Below are 20,108 nucleotides of genomic sequence, written 5' to 3'. Positions count from 1 at the left end.
CAAGTGAACTTGAGGCACCTCTCTAGCCTATTGAGCCCCCCACTCTTCCCCTCTTACGCCTGGTGACCATCAAATCTGTCCTTTTGGTGTGAAAAACATCTAGATTTTTTTCCTTCCCTAGCTGTGGGCTTGTACAACACAGATTCTTTTGTGTTTGATGGCTTTACTCAGCACCCCGTCCTCCAGATCCAGCCACACCACGAACCTATAAGACAGGGTAGAAATGCTCCTGTGGGTTTCTGACACTATAACTCTTTACGGGAGTAGACAGCTTCATCTTTCTCCCCTCGGAACGGCTGATGGTTTTGAACTGCTGACTTTGCTACTGGAGGCCCAATGCCTAACCCACTTCACCACCAGGACTTCTGAAGCGTCTCGTGGATTATCATATATTCTTCAGGGGTGCATATCACCCCACTGCATGTACTTACATATGTACCAGAATTTATTTCTCCATGCTCCCTCCCACGGGCATTTAGACTGTTCCCATTGTCTTCTGTTGTGACCAGCGCTGCAACGAACGTGGCCGTGTCTGCATCTGTTCATGCTGTGTTCCATGTTTCTGCAGGGCGTATTCCTGTAGGGAAGTGCTATTGCAGGGTCACGTGTGATGTCCCTTCCCAGTTGTTTGAGGAAGCGCCCTACCGCTTCCTGCTCCTTTGCATCTTTTTATCCCCCTTTTCTATGAACTTTCTGACGCTCTCTTATGCCAAGTGGGAGAATCCAGACACCAAAGACCACACGGTGTGTGCTGAACCCAGCAGCCACTCTGCAGGAGAAAGAGGAAGCTGCTTCCATAACGATCTCCAGCCTGGGATCCACAGAGGCAGTTCTACTCTGTCCTGCAGGGTCTCTGAGTGGACTCCCAGTGAGTCTCCTGCCAGGGAGTGCTATGAGTAGCCAGGAGCCAGAGTGCAGGTTCCCACGCACCACCACCTCCCATGCAGCACCACCACCTCCCCCACCAGACTGCCTTCATCTCACCATCACTTTGTGGGTTGTGTGGTAATTACATAATCTGGTGTCAATTTGAGGATTCAGAATGAAGGGGTGGGGTCTAGCCTGTCAATCAGCCCATAGCCAATGAGGCCTCTGTGTGGGTATGGCCTTCCCCTGAGGATTCTGGGAACTCCTGTATTTCCTCCTTGGAGGCTGGAGACTCTTTCTCCCACCACCTCTCCACCCCCCTCCAGGTTCTCTCCCTGTGAGAGAGACATCCCTGTGGAGAAGACACATGGAGAGGGGCTGATGGAGCCAGACCTCTGGGGCCAGAGAAGACACGTGGAGACCCCTGCCAGAGCTAAGATGCTTACAACGCCACTGGATCCACAAGACCTTCCACCCACTGGTCTGTGATCTTCCTGCATTCGGCGTCATTGCATGTGTTTCATGAGTCTGAAGAGGACTTTATAGATTGGTAATGGACATATGGGCTAATATCGGACTTAGGGACTTGATTTAGATTAGGCTGGAAAGTTTTCTCAATATTCAACTGCTCTTATATATAAAGTTCTTTCTTATACACATCTGAGTGTCTCTGGATTTGTTTCTCTAGTACCCACACTAACACAGTGGGGCTGGTGTCAGTCCACTCTACAGACCAGGAAATGGGGGCTCTGAGCAAAGGGCTCACCCAACATGCAGGACTGGTGAGTACAGGAATCAGGGTGAGGGGCCCCAGGTACCTCCTGCTGGAGCCCCAGCCATCACTGAGGTCAGGGAGTGGCTCCTTGGAGGGCTGCCCACTGCCTGCCTCCTGGCCAGCCACAGCTGACCACAGCAGTCGTCCCTACAGAGAAGCAGGGAGCACAGCTGGGTATGCACTGGGGGTGGCGGTGCCTCCAGAGCTGGTGCTCTCCCACCAGCTGGGCAGAGTGTTCTCTGGAGGAGGCTGGGCTGTCTCACCCTCTGCTCACCCTGTTCTCACTAGCCCTTTGTCTTGGCCTGGGGCCAGGTCTCCCTCCTGAGATTGAGGAACTTAGAAAACTCGCTGGCCAGCTTAAGAGAGCAGACACAATGGCAAGCCAACTTCTAGGCTCACTCAGGCTGGATAAGGAGCACTGGTGGTGCAGTGTGACTCACTGGGCTGCTAACTCCAAGGCCAGTAGTTCGAAACCACCAGCCGCTCCAAGGGAGAAAGATGGGACTTTGTATTGCCATCAGGAGTTACAGTCACAGGGGAAAATTTCCCCTCCTCTATAGGGTTACTCTGAGTCAGCATTGACATCGACGTGATAACGGTGAGCTTGGTTGGTTGGCTGGTTTTCAGTCCTGTATGTGCCTACCTCTTTGGACTGGGGGACCACGAGCAACAGTGGCCTCCAGTGTTGGACCAGAGACCAAGGAAGGAGAGGCAGGACCTGGGCCCAGTTCTGGGTCCTCCTTCATCTGACATTGGAGAAGCCCATCCCACCTCCCACCTGGCTCCTCGGCTTTGAAGATCTCACCCTCCCAGTACTTCCCAGCTCTGTGGGCCTGGAGAAGATACTTGGCTTCTTTGTGCCTCAGTTTCCCCAGCTCTGAGTGGGGTGACGCTTGCTTCTCCCTCATGATACAGTGTGAGGATGAAATGAGGGGTTATCTGTGACCACTGCCCAACAGTGCCCAGGATGTAGCAGCCGCTCAATAAGGGAACTCAAGATGGCACATGTGACTGCCAAGCTGGTTCTGACTCATGGCAGCCTGGGCCTTAAAGACCAGACCTTGGCTCCTTAGGGCCTTTCTTGCAAGAAGCCTGTGGGTGGGTTCGAACCACTGACCTTCGGGTTGGCAGCTGATGACTCACCACTTGCTCCCCCAGGAAGCAAGTTGTTCTCGGTGACAACCCTCTGCCATTAGACAGGTGTCCCTGGTCAGCAAGGCTTCTGGCTGCTTCATTCCTCAGGCAGCCACACCTCCCTGAAGTGAGCCTCAGGTGTGATCTCACCGAGCTGTTTGGCAGGAGGGAGATGAGGGAGACCTGGTAAAGCAGAGAGGGGCCAGGGGCCAGGTGGAAAGCTTTACCCCGAGCTGAGGTTAAAAGCAAACACAGAGTGTGGCAGTCACATAATCTCCTGTTGACTTGAGGAAGGGGTGGGGTCTAGCTTATCAATCAGGTCATGGCCAATGAAGCCTGTGTGGGCATGGCCTTCTGAGGATTCTGGGAGTTCCTGTCTTCCTCCCTGGAGGTGGGACACACACTCTCCCTGGGGACATTCCTGTTGACAAGCCCCATGGAGCCATGCTGATGGAGCCAGAGCCCTGGAGCTGGAGAAGCCACGTGGAGACCCACACCAGTGCTGAGATGCTTCCACCACCACTGGAACCACAATACATTCGGTGTTATTGCATGTGTTGTGCGAGTCTGAAGAGGAATTTATAGACTGGTATCAGACATATGGACTAATATTGGACTTACGGACTTGATTTAGACTGAGCTGAGATGTTTTCTCAATATATAATTTCTCTTTTATATAAAACTCTTAGACACATATGAGTGTTTATGAATTTGTTTCTCTAGTCAACCTGGATTAACATACAGAGACATGACCTACTGCTGTGGGGTAATTCCCACTCAGAGGCCCCGAGAGGACAGAAGAGGACTGTCCCTAGGGCTTCGTGGCTGTCATCACTTTTCAGAAGCAGACAGCCTCACCTTCCTCCCGTGGGGTGACTGGTGGGCTCAAACCGGGAACCTTTCAGGTAGTAGCTGAGTGCTCTATCTCAGAGCCACCAGGGCTCATTTCCTAGGGCCCAGAGGGTCAGAATGACTCGGTGAGCTGAGCTGGAGCAATTGTCCCCTCGCTGGGGTGGCAGTGCCCACAGCCTGACTTCCCTGTAGCATGCTGTCCCTGCTGCGTGTTCTCCTAACAAGGCAGTGGTTGGTCGACTTGGGAGTCAAACCCTCAAGCCCAGGAGGTGAGTCCCAGAAACCGGTCTCTTCCTGGAACCCTGGCGTCTCTCCTGCGTCAAACCACCCACCAGATAAAGCCTCTCAGGACTGTTGTGTCTGGAAGAACCGCGGTGCTGTCGCTGGCAGGACCATTCACTGCTTCTGCCCTGCCCTCTGTTGTGTTTGTGTGGATGTCTGGAGAACCTTGGCTGGGCTTGTTCTGAGCCCCAGGATGTGGCATCTGTCTCGCGTGGTGGTCAGGCTGGTGGTCTTGGGAGTGGGTGCCATACAGTACGGCAGCCTCCGTGGACGTGTCTGTGCAGCCTGGTGGCCGGTAGCCACTCTTGGCTGTTTCTGTTCAACTTGTAATTCCTCAAGATGGCATGGGGTCATTCAGAACCATGGTCCAAGTGCTCAGTAGCCATGTGTGGCCACTAGCTGCCCCATTGGCCAGCACAGAGCATATCCACCCTCCGAGGAAGGGCTGGGAGCAGCAAGGGCTAGCTGCGTGACTTTGGGCAAGTGACTTGTCTCTCCAAGTCCCAGTCTCCTCATCCCTGGGGTGGGAAGGGAATCCATTCAACTGCTCCTTCCCTCGTGCCTGCCAGGAGCCAGGCGCTGTTTGGGCAGCTGAGGACAGAACAGTAAACAATGCTGAAAACCTTTGTGAAGCCGACCTCCTGGACAAGGGACATGCTAGCGCTTCCTTTAAGTCACATGTTAAAGTGCACGCTAAAGCCACGGGTGTGAGTCATGTGTGTGAGTGTGCGGGTTGTCACGTGTTTACATGCACAGTTTGGCTTATCTCTTTGCCCTCCAATCAAGCTTCGACCTGAATCATCCCACATGTTCTTATTGGTCAGGTTGGCACAATAAACCTACCTATCACAGCTGACCCACTAGGCTACTCAGGCTCCTTTGTCTCGAGTGGGAAGAGATCCCCCTATGGTGCACTGTACTCTGCTCCTTGGGAGTGAGGAGGGTGCAACCTCGTCTCAGGCCCATGGGAACTGTTAGCAGGAGGGAGCCATCCCCAGAGAAGGACATCTCGCTTAGTCAAGCAGTGAAAAACTTGGAAAACCTCCAGGAGATGGAATGTCATGGGGGCGTCTCAATGGACGCAGAACGGAGTAGTGTTTCTTTCTGTGGTGCATCGGGTGAATGGGAGTCCGCGCCGGCCACAGCACCTAATCAGGGCAGTGGCAGTTCACCCTACCAGGGTCAACAGTGCCCATCTTTGGAAGCAGCTATCAAGAAATCACATGCTGTATTGCATCCGACAAATGGTCTGCTTAGAAAGTGTTAAGAGCAAAGATGTTGCTCGGAAGGCTAACGCACACCTGGCCCAAGCCACGGTCTTCACGATCACCTCTGAGGCTTGGGAAGGCTGGGAACCGCATGCGGTAGACAGGAAAGTCCTGAACGGACCTGCCGGAAGATGGGTAAAAGAAAGTCTGATCATTCCTCAGTCTCGAGGCTGGAGAGACATCGACCCGTCGTCAGGAGAGACTGAAGGCTCCGTGTGAAGTTTGATGAGGTGGAGGGTCTGCGAGATAGACTGACACATGGACAACACAGCAAGCAACCACCACGAAGGCTCAGGGCCAGGCAACATTTCCTCCTGCTGTACCTACAAAGGCCCCCAGACCAAACCCGCTGCCCTGGGGTCCACGCGACTTACAGCGACCTGATAGGACAGAGCAGACCTGCTCGGCGGGGCTCCAGAGGCCATTGATCTTCACAGGAGCAGAAAGCCTCGCCTTCCTTCCCTGGAGCAGCAGGTGGGTTTGAACTGCCAACTTCACAGCCAGGGTGGGAATGCTGAACCCACGCCCCCACCAGGACTCCTGTTATGCATAAGGTCTTGGGAGGAAGTGCCATGTGGGAAGGGGGTGAGAGATGGTACAGGTTTGGGAGAGCCTGGCAAAGGCGTGGTCTCAGCAGGATCCCTGCTCAGCCCGATGCCACGTGGAGCCCTGGAGCATGAAGCCTGTGAGCTTCATGGAATAGGCATCCCACCTTCACCCTGTGCCATCACCCTCACCGAGCCAAAGAGCCAAAACCCCCAGCTCAGGCTCAGACTCAGACTCCGGGGAGTGCCCACCCCAGACCCCTTGTGCCAGAGAGGGAAGGAAGGGGCTGGGCTCACCACTGTAACTTTTATTCTCCCTGCGCACCCCCGCCCCATCTCTTCTCCCTCAGCCTGGGCTCCTTCAAGGAGTTTTCCTGCTCTGGTGGTGTAGTGGTTATGCATTGGACTGCAACCTGCAAGGTCAGCAGTTCAAAACGAGCAGCCTCTCCTAAAGGAAAAAGGTGAGGCTTTCTATTCGGCAATCCACAGGGGCAGTTCTCCCCTGTCCTCTAGGGTCACTGTGAGTCGCACGATCTACTGGCTGGGTTCGTTCTGGTAGGTTCAGGAAATACTTACTAGCAGGAATGAGAAAGCTCCTGAAAGGGCCAGGTCAGGGGGGCTGAAGCTCTGTCTCACTGCAGTGTAAATGGGTCAAGAAAGACTCCTGTTTGACCTCCATGACTCCTATGTCTTGGCCCTGCTGCTCCCTTCTTCAGGGCAAACTGAGACCGAGAGCCAAAAAAGCCCGCCAGTCCCCCAGCACAACATCAGCCACACCCAGCTTAAACCAGGTTGGATGAGCAGACATGCAGCCTGCCTGCTTTGCATACATCTGCATACTGCCCCCGGCAATGTCTGGTAGCCCTAGATAAGATGGAGCCTTATCCTTGCCTTCCAAGCTCCCTGACCCAGAGGAGCCTATGTAAGCACATGGAAGCCCCCTCCCCTCCTCTTCTCTTCACCTGGCCTCTGGCAGACCTCCAGCTGTGGGGGCCAGGCACCCACTGGAAGCCGAGGTCAGGTCACTGCCCTGGCCCCTATACATGGCTTGTGTAATAATGCTGTCTTGATCTGCCCCAGATTCTCAGAAACTCACACACACACACACACACACACACACACACACACACACACAAAAGCATCCCTCTTAGATGCACGTACCTGGGCGCTATCACACCCAGAGAGTGGGGAGTAGTTAGGGTGTTTACACAGTCTCCTCATAGGCATTGTCTGCCAGCTGTGGGAAGGTGTAAACTTGCTGCTAGCACCCGCAGCCACTGGGCACTGGGGCAGAGCAGCCTGCAGCTGGCAGACTGTCTGCTTCTCCCACCACCATGGGGTCTGAAAAAAAAATGCAGATGGTTAACATGTTCAGTCCCCCAAACTCCGGCAGCATGGCAGACTTTCAGGGCACTTTTGCAGATGAGGAGCTGGATCAAGAGTCCACATGTGCCTTATTCCGGGGAAGGAACGTTGGTCCAGCTGGGATGCCCCGTGTATTTCTCCTCCAAGTGACGCAAGGGCTGCGGCTCCAGAAGTCAGAAAGCAGGGTGGTGATGCGGACAGAGGACTGGGGGGCTGTGGGGTGGCCATCAGGGTGTCCACTCTGGAAGGATTCTGAAGGGTCTAAGCCCTCCCTCCCCCTCTGAGAGCAGGGGATGGTGACAGAGGGTGGCAAGGGTGGTCTGTGTGAGGGGGACCCAGGGCTCTCCCTGCAAGCTGACACGCAGAGAAGCAGGAATGGTCTCTACTCCAGCACTAGCCTAAAGGTGGGTGGTTTGAGCCCACCCCAAGGGACTGTGTTCTATGAACAGAACAGGGGACCCTACACGGTCTAACATCAGAAAGGGTGTGTGTCAGGGTTTTAGCCTCCTGTCATACTTGTTCAAACGGTATGCTGAGCGGCTATTCAGAGAAGCTGGATTATTCCATGAAGAAGAATGTGGCTTTGGGATTGAAGGAAGGCGTGTTTACAACCTGCGATCGGCAGAAGACAGCCTTGCTTGCTCAAAGTGCGGAGGACTTGAAGCCCTTGCTGATGAAGGTCAAGGACTGCAGCCTTCAGGATGATGACACTCAAAGTAAAGAAGACCCAAATCCTCACCGCTGGACCCACGGGGAGCATCCTGATCAATGGAGAAAAGGTTGAAGTCCAGGATTTTGTCTTGGAGCCACAAGACAATACAATCAATACAATCAATACGCAGATCAAACAAGGAACGGCATTGGGTAGATCTGCCGCACAAGACCTCCTTAGAGCATCCAAAAGCAGGCCGCTCCTTTGAGGACTGAGGTGCGCCTGACCCCAGCCGTGGTGTTCTCCACAGTCTCCGGTGCCTGGGAAGGTCGGACACAGAGTAAGGAAGACCAAAGAAGGGTGGATGCATTTGAATTGTGGTGCTGGAGGAGAGCATTGAAGATCCAAGGGTTGCTAAAAAGACAAACCAGTCTGTCTTGGATGAAGCCTGGCCAGAGCGCTCCTGAGAGCCAAGGACAGTGAGACTTCATCTCATGTATGCTGGACGTGCTATGGGGAGACTCCAGCCCCTGGAGAAGGACAATGTGCTTGGTCGAGTCCCGGGTAGGGAAATAGAGGAAGGTCCTCCAGGAGATGGGCTCCAGCAGAGCCCTGTTTTGGATGTGTGTGTGTGTGGGGTGGGCAGCATCAGAGAGCGTGAGCCACAACCGGCTCAGCTGCACAGCCACCACGAGGCTGTGGGAACCGAGTCCTGATGGCACAGGGATAGAGCGCTCTGCTGCCAACGGAAGAGTTGTCGGTTCAAACAACCAGCTGCTCCTCAGGGGAAAGACGAGTCAGAACAGATAAGCCACAGGTTGGCTTGTAGCACTTGGGGAGAGGGGGCCCAGAAGGTGGATGCAGCCCGTTCTGCAGAAGAGTAAACTGAGGCCCTGTGAAGGGTGTGGCCAAGCCAGGACGAGGGCAAGTGGTAGCCCCAGCCATTCTGCTCCTCTCAGCTCTGAGCCCCCGGCCCTTGAACTGCAGCTGTTCCCAGGTCCTGAATGGGGCTCTGCCTGAGAGAGAGGCTGGGTGCCATGGCGTGGTTCCTCAGCGGTGCCCAAATCAATTAGCTCATCCTGAAATACCACTGTCTATAAATATCCACGCCGCCGCGAAGCACCTGCTTCAAGGTGACAACACCTGGCTGGGAAAAGCAAGTGCCAGGGGCATGCTTTATTCCCAGTCTCTAATTATAGCTGGGCTGTGTGTGGGGGACCCCCACCGCACCTGAGTGTAGGAGTCAGAAGGCTGACCTTAGAAGTCCGGGCCCCGGGAGGAATGGGCTCCTCTCCTTGGGGCAATTAACCTCCCAGACCCAGAGGGTGACAGCTGCCCCAAAGCAAAGAGTTGAGGCGGGAGGGGGTAGGAATGAAGGTGGGCTAGAAAGGGGGGGCTTGGAGTGGGGGGAGCAGGAAGAGACTGGCTTCATTGAGGGGACTGCAAGTCACGTAATAGAATAAAATGTGTGTCAATCGTTGGACAGGGAAGAAAGAGTCGGTGTGGTTTCCCAACAAAAGACACACCAAACCCAGACTGCCATCCTCCCAGAGTCCCTTCCGGCTCCTAGCAGCCCTACAGCACAGGGTAGAACTACCCCAGTGGGTTTCTGAGGTTGATGGGAGCACACAGCTTCAGCTTTCTCCCCTAGAGCAATTGGTGGTTTTGAACAGCTGACCTTGAGGTGCGCTGCCCAATGTGTAACCACTATTTCTATCAAAACCCAAACCAAATTCACTGCTGTTGACCCCATTCCGACCCCGCGGCCCCATAGGACAGGATAGAACTGCCCTGGTGGGTTTCCGAGCCTGCCACTCTTTATGGGAACAGTAATATGCCACCAGGTGTCCCAAAAGACACATAACCTGTGAACAAATGGTGTTCTTAGCAACCCGGCCCAGGTTGTTCTGGAGGGTTCGAAGCACAGGTCACCCACTACCTCGGGTCAGTCCCCAGGGCTCCAGGCTTTGGTAACTAGAGGTTAACCCTCCTTAGGTCGGACTGCAGGCCATTTTGCTGGGCCACCTTGGGTAGGTCACTTCACCTCTCTTGCTTCAAGTGGCCTCACCTTGACATGACAGTGCCCCCTGTGGTTGATGTGAGAAAAAACCAGAAACGCCTGTAAAACACAGCAAGGCGTCCAGCAAAGACAGTAGGCAGTTATTGCCAGAAACTGTGGTTGGATTCAGAAGAGCATGGAACAAGGGGCATCCTTGTGGATGTCAAATGGATCTTGGCTCAGAGCCGAGCATAACGCAAAGATGTCGAGTCTACAGCCACGCCACTCTGAACGCGCCCCATCTCGCCTGATCTCGGAAGCTAAGCAGGGTTGGGCCTGGTTAGTACTGGATGGGAGAAAGATGCTGACTTGTGATTATGGACTATGGCAAGACGCTTGGTTTTGTGGACCATAGCAAACTAGGGATCGTCTTGAGAAAATTGGGGAGTCTGTAACACTTCATTATGCGCCCGCAGAGCCTGTGCTTAGGCCGAGAAACAGTTCTGAGCAGGAAGAGTACATGCTTTAAAATCAGAGAAGACATGTGTCGGGGCTGTATCCTTTCACGGTTCTGGTTTTGTTTATTTGTTTTTAAAGATCATTCTATTGGAGCTCTTACAACAATCTATACATCCATTGTATCAAGCATATTTGTCCATATGCTTCCCTCATCATTTTGTAAACATTTACATTCTATTTGAGCCCTTGGTATCAGCTCCTCTTTTTACCTTCCCCACCCCTCACCCTCATGACCCCTTGATAATTATAAATCATTATTTTCATATCTTACACTGACCGCTGTCTCTCTTCCCCCAAGGCTTCTCCCACTCCTCTCCCCACCTTCCCCCTACCCTTCTGGTATGGCTGCTCCCATTTCTGTTCCTGAGAGGTTTATCTGACCTGGATGCCATGTGTCCTGAGCTCTTGTCTGTACCTGTGCACATGCTCCGGTCTAGCCTGCAGTGAAAGGCAGGACTGGGGTCAGGACAGTGAGGCGTGAGGAAGCCTCAAACAACCAGAGGACTTTCACCATCCTTAATCTGTGTGCCTAGCAAGCAATCCAAGAAGCTGGATTATATGAAGAAGAATGAGATGATCAGGACTGGAGGAAGGCTCAGGGTAAACCAGCAGTTCGAAACCACTGGCCACTCCGAGCGAGAAAGAGGAGGCTTTCTACTCCTTTAAAGATCTATCATCTCAGAAACCCACAGGGGCTTTTACGCTGTCTGCTGGGGTTGCTATGAGTCAGAACTGGGTGCCATCACTCACTGCCACCCCAGGAACAACATAAGGAACCCCTGCCCGGTCCTGCGCCATCCCCACAACTGTTCCCATGTTTGAGCCCGCTGTTGCAGCCACTGTGTCCGTCCACCTCCCTGTGGGTCTTCCTCGTTTTCACTGCCCCTCTGCGTTTCCAAGCATGAATGCTCTAAGGCTCCTCCTGGCTGTTCTTCCTTCAAGACAGTGGGATAATAGACCATGTAACATAACATAATTTATATAGTAATGCTAGCGCCTATATTGTGATAGCTGCTACTAGTCAGTTGATTAGATTCACAGCAGCCCTGCAGGGCAGAGTAGAACAGCCCCTGTGCGTTTCTAAGGTCATAATCTGCAGGGAAGCAGACAGCCTCATCTTTCTATGAAGAAACAGCTGGTGGGTTTGAACCCCCGACCCCTTGATTAGCAGCTAAGCAGCTAACCACTGCATTTGTGTATATATTACACCTCAATGAAACAATATATTATAACATTGTAGAAATATATAAAATGCTATGCCCATATATGACGGAGCTTCAAAAACTCATGGAAAAATTTCACGACCTTTTAATTCTATTCTATCATCCATGAACTTCCTCAGACTCCTGTGTACGCGTACATGCGTGCATGCGTCTATAGAATTTGTGCATGCGTGCATGCGTCTATAGAATTTGACTTGGAGGTGAGGTCAGCAGCAGCGATGGAGGTGGATAAGCTTACACGGTCTCATCTCTCTTCATTTCCGTGGTCAGTGACCAGTTTGAAGATGGGTTTGTGTTCTCCTATGTGGCCCTCCTCACTCGCTGCCCCGATGTCCCTTGCCAGGTATTACAGAGGGGAGCCTGGCGGGGCAATGCTTCTCTTGCACCAAGTGTATCTTCCTGGTTGGCAATTCCTTCTCAGAGGAGTTAAATGCTGGTGTGTCTCGGGGCAAGGAGACCCAGGTGGCATAGCACATTGGGTTGCTGAGCACAAGGTCGGCAGTTCAAATCCACTGGCTACCCCACAGGAGAAAGATGAGACTTCCTAGTCCAGGAAAGATGTACAATCTTAAAAAACCCACAGGGGCAGTTCTACTCTGTCTTGCAGGGTCGCTCGCTGTGAGTCAGAATCTACTTGATGGCTGTGAGTTTGGTTTTGGTGTCTTAGGTCTCTGCCTAGACTTTTTCCTTCCAGTTAAGCCTCTTCCCAGAACTATTCCGAGGGATCCCTCCCTAGACCCTACCCCTAACCAGATTTCCTCCCCTCCCCCCTTGTCAAGGACTTTCCATCTGCATGTCCCACATACAGCCCCAATTCCAGAAACAAGCCTTACTGCCATTGAGTCAGTTCTGGTGCAGGGCGACCCTGTGGGACGGCAGAACTGCCCCAGTGGGTCGTGGAGACTAAACAGTCACACGAGTACAGCCCTGCCTTTCTACCTCTGAGCAGCATGTGGTTTCAAGCCAGTCGCCTGTGGATCGCAACCCAACACGTAACCACCACATTACCAGAGCTCTTCAGCATCAACTCCAGGTACCCCGAATGGCCCTGTCCCCCCCTCACCTCCAGGAATCTCCCTGGACCCTTCTCTCATTTTGGTTTTAGCGTGTAGCGATCGGGCAAAGCAGCTCCTCAATGCTGTGCCCCAATCACCACTCTGATTCCAAAACTCTGTTTCCATGATCCTCGGAAGGCAGCCCACAGCCCGGAGCAGCCACCCTCCCCAGCCCCTGGCACCCATTAACCTACTTCCTCTCTCTCTCTAGTTTGCTATTCTGGTAGTTTCTATAAATGGAACTACACAATGGACTGGCTTTTCAGGGCTGGCTACTCTGCCCAGTCAATGGCTTCAAGGCTCATTGTGTTGGAGCACGTGCCAGTACTGGACAACCAGACTCCAGTGTACGGCCAGGGGGCACCTTGTTCACCCGTTGATAGGTGTGCGGGGATATTCGGGTGGTTTCGGGGCTGAAGAACGTGGTTGTGGGTGGCCTTGTGTTTCTCTTCCTACCAGCGCTGTCCAGTGATTCCAGCAGCGCCCCCTCCTCGCCCACACCTGTTATCTTCCATGAAGAAATCCACAACCACAACCCCAAGCTCAGTGCCTCCTGGTGAGTGCAGAGTGGTATCTCCTTGTGGCTTTGATGTGTGTTTCCCCAACGACTAACAGAAAGGGCTCTGGTGCCGCTGGATGGTCAGCCTCAAAGCCGGCGTTTCAAACCACCAGCCACTCCTCGGGGAAACAAGGAGGCTGTCTGTCCAGCTGCTGCTGTGACAGAGAGCATTGGCAAGTTCAGTACGCCCGATGTCTCACTCACTCACTCACTCACTCACTCACTGCCATCAGCTCGATCCCAACTTAGAGTTGGACACCTTCTCAGTGATCTCCGGCGAGACTTGGGGCGTGTTGTCAGGAGAGAGCCGTCCCTAGAGAAGGACATCCTGCTTGGTGAAGCAGCGGGCAGTGACACAGAGGAAGGCCTTGGACAAGATGGGTTTGCACAGTGGTTGCACGGATGGGCTCGAACACAAGCACAATTGGGAGGATGATGCAGGACCAGGTGCTGTGTCGTTACGAGTCAGAACAGACTGGATGGAACCCGGCAGAAGCAACAACATCGTTGCAGGTTTCGGTGCTTTCTGCTCACTTTTTGATGTAATGTTTCTCTGCTTGATTTTTGTCAAGATTGGCTTTTGTTTTGGGTCTTTGTTTGATATATTTCTCTGTACAGGAACTCCGGGGTAGGTACCTGGATTAATAATTTTCTAGGGGCCCGGCTGAGAGGCTGCAGGGGTGGGGCGATGAGGGCGCATGTTCTAGCATGGACCGGGGTGATGATTGCACAAGTCTTCTGAGCGTGACTGAGCTGTGGGAGTGTGTGTCCTCTGAGTTATTTGCCAACAAGACTGCTTTAAAAAATCCACTGATATGGAAGTGAGGGTTGATTTCTGGACTTTCAACTCTGGTCCGAGGATTGGTGTGTCCTGCCTTCTTACACCAGAAACACCTGTCTTGGCTGATCCCTCTGGCTCACCTACCTTCATCTCTCCCACAGCAGGGAATCTCCCATCCTGCTGGGCCTGGTGCCCTGCTTGCTCAGAGCTGGCTCCAAGGGCTTCTGAGGCTGTATCATCTTGATGGGGCAGGCTGTGTCCCTCAGAAACGTGGGTGGACACACAGCGGCTGTCACATGGGCTCAAACAGAACTACTGTGAGGACAGCGCAAGACTGGTACGTGGGGTCGCTGTGAGTGGAAACCAACCCGACGACACCCAGTACTGACCCATAGCAACCCTATGGACAGAGCAGGACCTGTGAGAAGTCCAGTTCGAAGCCCACTGTACCACCAGGCTCCTGGTGGGTGGTGTGTGTGCATGTGTGTGTGTGTGGGGGGGCTTTTATACAAGGGGCCGTGGGGGCCTCCCTGCAGGAGTGACATGGGAAGTCTGAGGACTCAGGCATGCAGAATTTGGGCTTGAGGGTGGCAAGCCAAGGAGGGAAAAACAGAGAACAATAGAGCCCCAGTCCTGGCTCATTGTCCCCGCCCCCCACCCAGCTTGTCCTTGGGAGCCCCCGGCTTTCCCTCTACTGCTCAGGCCTCCCCAGTGCACGGTGACCAGTCATGTGGGCCTGAAGCCAGCCAGAAGCCAGCGCCAAAACAATTATTTACACACCATCTGCTTTAGGGATGGCGGTGGGGTTAAAAATCAAGAGACTTCACAAAGAAACGCACATTTGGGGGCTTTTCTTCATCCAAAGGCTGGCATTTCTGGTTGGCAACCTGCGGGGTTGAGAACCAGCCCACCATCACCCCACTCTTTGGATGGGGAAGCTGGTCTGAGGATAGCAGACAGTGGGGTCTGAGGATAGCAGACAGTGGAGTTTCTGGACGCTCTGTGAGCTTGGCTCACTTCTATTACAAGCCTGCCCCCTGCAGGCAGTGAGTGGGATTTCCTCTTACCTTCGGAGTCACAGGCCCCGGGTCAGGAATGACTGGATGAGCGAGTGAATGACTGACTGAATGAACATACCCCTCTCCTGATCGTTTGTGTTGTGTGGAGCTTAATTTAAACAGATATTATTTACATTCCGTGTTTATTTCTGTGGGCCTGCTCATTTCCCTGACTTGGCTGGACAAACGACCCTAACAAACAGAATCTATCAGGTCAGTAACTACTCACAGAGACCCCCTGAGGCTGAAAGCCTTAAAGCACCCGTGGTGGGGCAGAGGTTATGCACTGGGCTGCAAACTTCAAGGTCAGCGCCTCGAAACCACCAGCTGCTTCTTCAGAGACAGACGAGGCTTTCTTCCTCTGTGAAGAGTTACAGTCTTGGAAACCAACCCTGTCCTATAAGGTGGCTGTGAGTCAGAATTGACTCCAGGGCAAAGGAGTTTTGTTGGTTTGTTTAATCTTCAAGGGAGCAGACAGCCTCATCTTTCTCCTGCAGCGATGGGTTTGAAGCACCAACCTGGCAGTTAGCAACTTGGCTCACAGCACCACCAGGGCTTGCCTCCCTTCCCAACCAGGGTGTTCAAAATCAGGTGGGGTGGGTTATGACCACCCACAAGGTCAGTGGTTCAAGCCTGTCACTCCCTCTTTGGGAGAAAGATGAGGCTGTCTGCTTCCCCACAAGGGCTGTTCTACTTCATCCTATAGGTTAACTGGGAGTTCGAATGGAAAGCACCAAATTTGGGTTTCCTTTAAAACAAAACAAAAAAAGCAAAACCACCCAAGCTTAATATTTTTAGTCCACCAGAGGGATGACAAGATCAACCAGTAGAAAGAGCCCCAGCCGCCGCAGATGGAAGGAAACTGCTTTCCCCATCGTTGTCATATTCCATCAGTGTGATAGTTCAGTTTATTGTGCCATCCTGGCCAACAGGAACATGTGGGATTAATCAGGTCGCAGTTTGACTGGAGGGCAAAGAGATAAATGGCTCATCCCCTCCCCTCTCTTGCTCTCTGGTGATCTGCCCAGCGTGTGGCTGCTTTAGCTAGTTCTCTGCCTCAGTCTGTGTGCTACACCACCTGTGGGCCAAGCCAACCCAGGGATCATGGATTGTGGCATTAGAGCTTGAGGTTCCTCTGAGATCTGCTCTGCCACTTGTACATCGCTTGAGCCTGACGTTGGTGGATCCTGTCGCCTTGCATTGCTTGAGTTCTATGTCCCATATGGGCCTGCTTGGCTAAGCTCCTGAGCTGCTGATGGTTGCTGACCCGTTCTGCTGTTTGCTGCCTGGGAGCAGACTCTGCCTGTCTTGCCTGAGGAAGAACTCTGCTCTCTGCTTCCAAAGGACTTCTAGTATATTAACTGATCCATGGAAGTGAGTTGAACTGAGCCCTCTGTACTGCTGTGTGGACTAATTAGCTGTTATGTTCCTTCTCGCTGTATAAACCTATCCCAGAGGTTCTCAACCTTCCTCATGCTGTGACCTTTTAATACAGTTCCCCATGTGGTGGTGACCCCCAACCATAAAATTATTTTTGTTGCTAGTTCATCACCGTCAGTTTGCTACTGTTATGACTTGGGCGACCCCTGTGAAAGGGTCGTTTGACCCCCCAAAGGGGTCGTGACCCGCAGGTTGAGAACTGCTGACCTATCCTCTTGTATATTTATAATCACAAGTGTGTCTAGAGAACCCTGCCTAACACAGCCAGTAAATGGCCCTTCAGGAAAAGAACCACTGTGTGTGCACGCGCGTGCGGTTTAATGTTCTGAATAGATGTGTTCCATGCTTTTCTGTTTTGTTTTTTATTTATTTATTTTTCTGTTTTGTTTTTTAAAGACACAAAGTGTGAAATCGTCCTCTACCTCTTCCATGGTTACCATGCGTACTGAAGACCAAACAAACACTGCCTTCAAATCTATCTGACTCATGGCAACCCTAGAGGGCATTGTATAGCTGCTCCGGTGGGTTTCCAGGACTGTCACTCTTTATGGGGGTAGAAAGCCCATCTTTTGCCTGCGGAGCAGCTGGTGGTTTCGAACTGCTGACCTTGTGGTCAACAGTCTAATGTGTAACCACAACCCCACCAAGGTGCTTGCCATGTAGACAAGAACTATGCCTGTCCTTTGTGATTTTTTTAGTTTTTTAATTTTTATGAATTTCTTATTGGGGGCTCTTACAGCTCTTATAACAATTCATACATCAATTGTATCCAGCACATTTGTACATATATTGCCACCATCATTTTCAAAATATGTTCTTTCTCTTTTAGCCCTTGGTATCAGCTCTTCTTTTTTCCCTCCCTCCCCCACACTCCCACCCTTGTGACCCTCGATAAATTATCATTATTTTCATAACTTACACTGTCCCCTGTCTCCCTTCACTCACATTTCTGTTGTTCGCCCCACTTCAGGAAAAGGGGCGTTCTATGTCACTCATGGTGATGAGTTCCCCCTTCAGAGTCATTTTGCTAAAAAGAATCAGTCAATGTTCAACCACGGCAGGAGGTAGCATTTGATGAAGAATCAACTGAAGAAAGAAGTCCAGGGATATGAACACAAAGTAAGATTGGAGGAAATAATGGAATACCGATAGCGATGCTTCAACAGATGGCAGCAATGCCGGGAGCATGTACTTGCCGAGAATTTGGAAGACAGTTACCGGGCCAAGCAACTGGAAGAGATCCACATTTGTGTCCATTCCAAAGAAAGGTGATCCAATAGAATGAAGAAATTACTGAATTTCATTAATATCACATGCAAGTGAAATTTTGCTGAAAATCATTCAAAAAATGGTTACAATAGTACATCGATAAGAACTGCACAGGAATTCAAGCCAGATTCGGAAGACGACATGGCGTGAGGTTTTTCGTGGTGGATGTCAGGTGACTCTGGGCTGACAAGAGAGAATATTGCAAAGATGCTTATCTGTTTTATTAACTATGCAAAAGTATTTGTGGCGCACAATACATTAGGGGTCACCTTGGGAGGAATGCTATTTCCAGAGAACGTCAGTGCTCATGTGGGGCCTCCATCTGCATCTACAAGCATATGCTTGGTGCTTCTTGAGTTCAAAGAACTGAACAAACAGTTCAAGCCCCCATCGCAGCGTTGACCGCATTCTCCAGGCAGATTAGGGAATGAGGCAGGAGGCATCCGAAGAACAGTAGTTAGAACAGAGGAAATCAGGAAAGGTGAGCATAAGGTTGTGTCCGTTCCCGATACTTATTCCATCTGTAGCTGAGCAAATACACTAAGCTGGAGTGCACGAGGAAAACCACCTCAAAACTGGAGGGAGACACAGCCAGGCGACACAATCTCTCTTCCCGTAACAAGGACTCGGCGAAGTTAACTGAAGAAAACCAAAGACTACAGCCTTCCGTTGGCATTACAACTCAATGGGAAGAAAATGGAATGCCGCAAAACTGGACCAATACACACAGTATGATTAATAGAGAAAACATTGAAGGATTTCCCTTTGCTGAGGTCCCGGGCGCTCCTGCAGAGATTTCTGTGAAGATCCAAGCACATCCGTTTGCACCCGTTCAATCTCACCAATAGGTGGCGCCGTGTCTACACTGGCCTGCCCCTGCTTTGTTTCGCTACAGTGTATCCCGGGTCTCACCGTGCCTCTTATAAAACGGACCCTATTGCTTGCTTCCTTCCTTCCTCTGCGTACCCCCTCCCACACCCGCCCCCATCTCTTGCTTTCTTTTACAACTGCTTTGAACTCCGTGGTTATAAAACTGTGCTTCGGGCCACTGCTTATTCATGTCGTTCCCTTTGAATGCACACTAGTTGTCCCCCAACCGTCTGCCAGTAGAAAGCAAGGTGCCTACATTAGTGGAACACACCACAGCCTCACATCACATTACAAAAACAAAACCCAAACAAAAAGACTCGCTGCTTATCATATCAGTTCTGATTCACAGCAGCCCTGCAAGTGCTGTGAATTTCCAAGGCTGTAACTCTCTACAGGAGTAGAAAGCCCCATCTTTCTCCCTTGGAGTGACTGGTGATTTTGAACTGTTGACCTTGTGGCTAGCAGTCCAACAGGGTGACCCATGATACCACCACAGCTCTACGCTGTCACCAAGGAGGCTTTTAAAAATGTCAGAGACCACAGCCACACTGCTGACGGATCCCATCAGCATCCTGAGGGTGGGACCAACGGGCCATCTTCTTCAAGGCCGTTCCTGCAACTCCAGCATGAAGGCCCCGGCAGAGGGCGCAGGGTGGGGTGCAGTTGCTCCAGGGTCTCAGACAGTCTCTGTAGGACGGTGCCTTTAGCAACAGTAAACTTACTGGGTTTTCCCAATCCGTTAGTATTTTAATAAAGAAGTCATCTCAGCCTTGCCTTAATTTGCATGACCCTTATGAGATGTGGAGGATCCCTTTTTAACGTTGAATAGCCACTGATCTGTCTGGTCTTATCCTTTGCCCAGTTAAAAGCAAAATCATACGCAGAGAGTTGGCCTTTGCATATGTCAGCCTGGCTAGTTCCCCGTGATTTGAGCCTCGGATGCTTTTCGCAGCTCTCTCTTTTGTTCATGTAGCTTGGATGAGTTTGGCATTTATCCTTTACTTAAAAAATAGTTCCATTGATATGGAATTCACGTATCATACACTTCCATTGCTAAGTCACTTTTCAGAGGAGTTGTCTATCACAATCTGTTCTAGTACTCCCTCCCTCCTGTTTTTTCCTTTCCTCTCTCTCCTCGGAGAAGATATTTTGAGGCTGGAACTCCCCTGTCTGGATTTCATGTTCTGGTTTGAAAGGTCTTTTTCTAACACTAAGTTTACAGAAGAAATACCCCTTTTCTGGACATTTCTGGCACTCCTCCTCCCCTCCTCTTTTATGTGGAAGCCTTTGATCCTTTGGGATTGACCCGGACCTGGGCTGTGAGGCCTGGACGCCTCTTTGTTCTTCCTTGCGATTGTTCATCATCTTCATCACTGGGTAACAGTGGAGGCCTGCAGGGTGGCAGCTCCCCGGAAGCTCTCCATCTCTGTCTGTCTGTTTATCTATCGCACCTGCTCCTGCTTCCCTGAGTCTGGGGTCTCAGCCATTCGCTTACTCATCCGTGCTTTGATTGGATGGTCCATTTGGTTTGGTCATTGATTTTTTTGTTTTGCCTGATACTGAGAGTGCTGATATTAATTGCATCTTGTCCCTGA

This window comes from Tenrec ecaudatus, chromosome 18 (assembly GCF_050624435.1).
Source record: "Tenrec ecaudatus isolate mTenEca1 chromosome 18, mTenEca1.hap1, whole genome shotgun sequence".
Taxonomy (NCBI): Eukaryota; Metazoa; Chordata; class Mammalia; order Afrosoricida; family Tenrecidae; genus Tenrec; species Tenrec ecaudatus.
The sequence above is the reverse complement of the archived record's forward strand: the minus strand, read 5'-3'. Positions refer to the sequence as shown.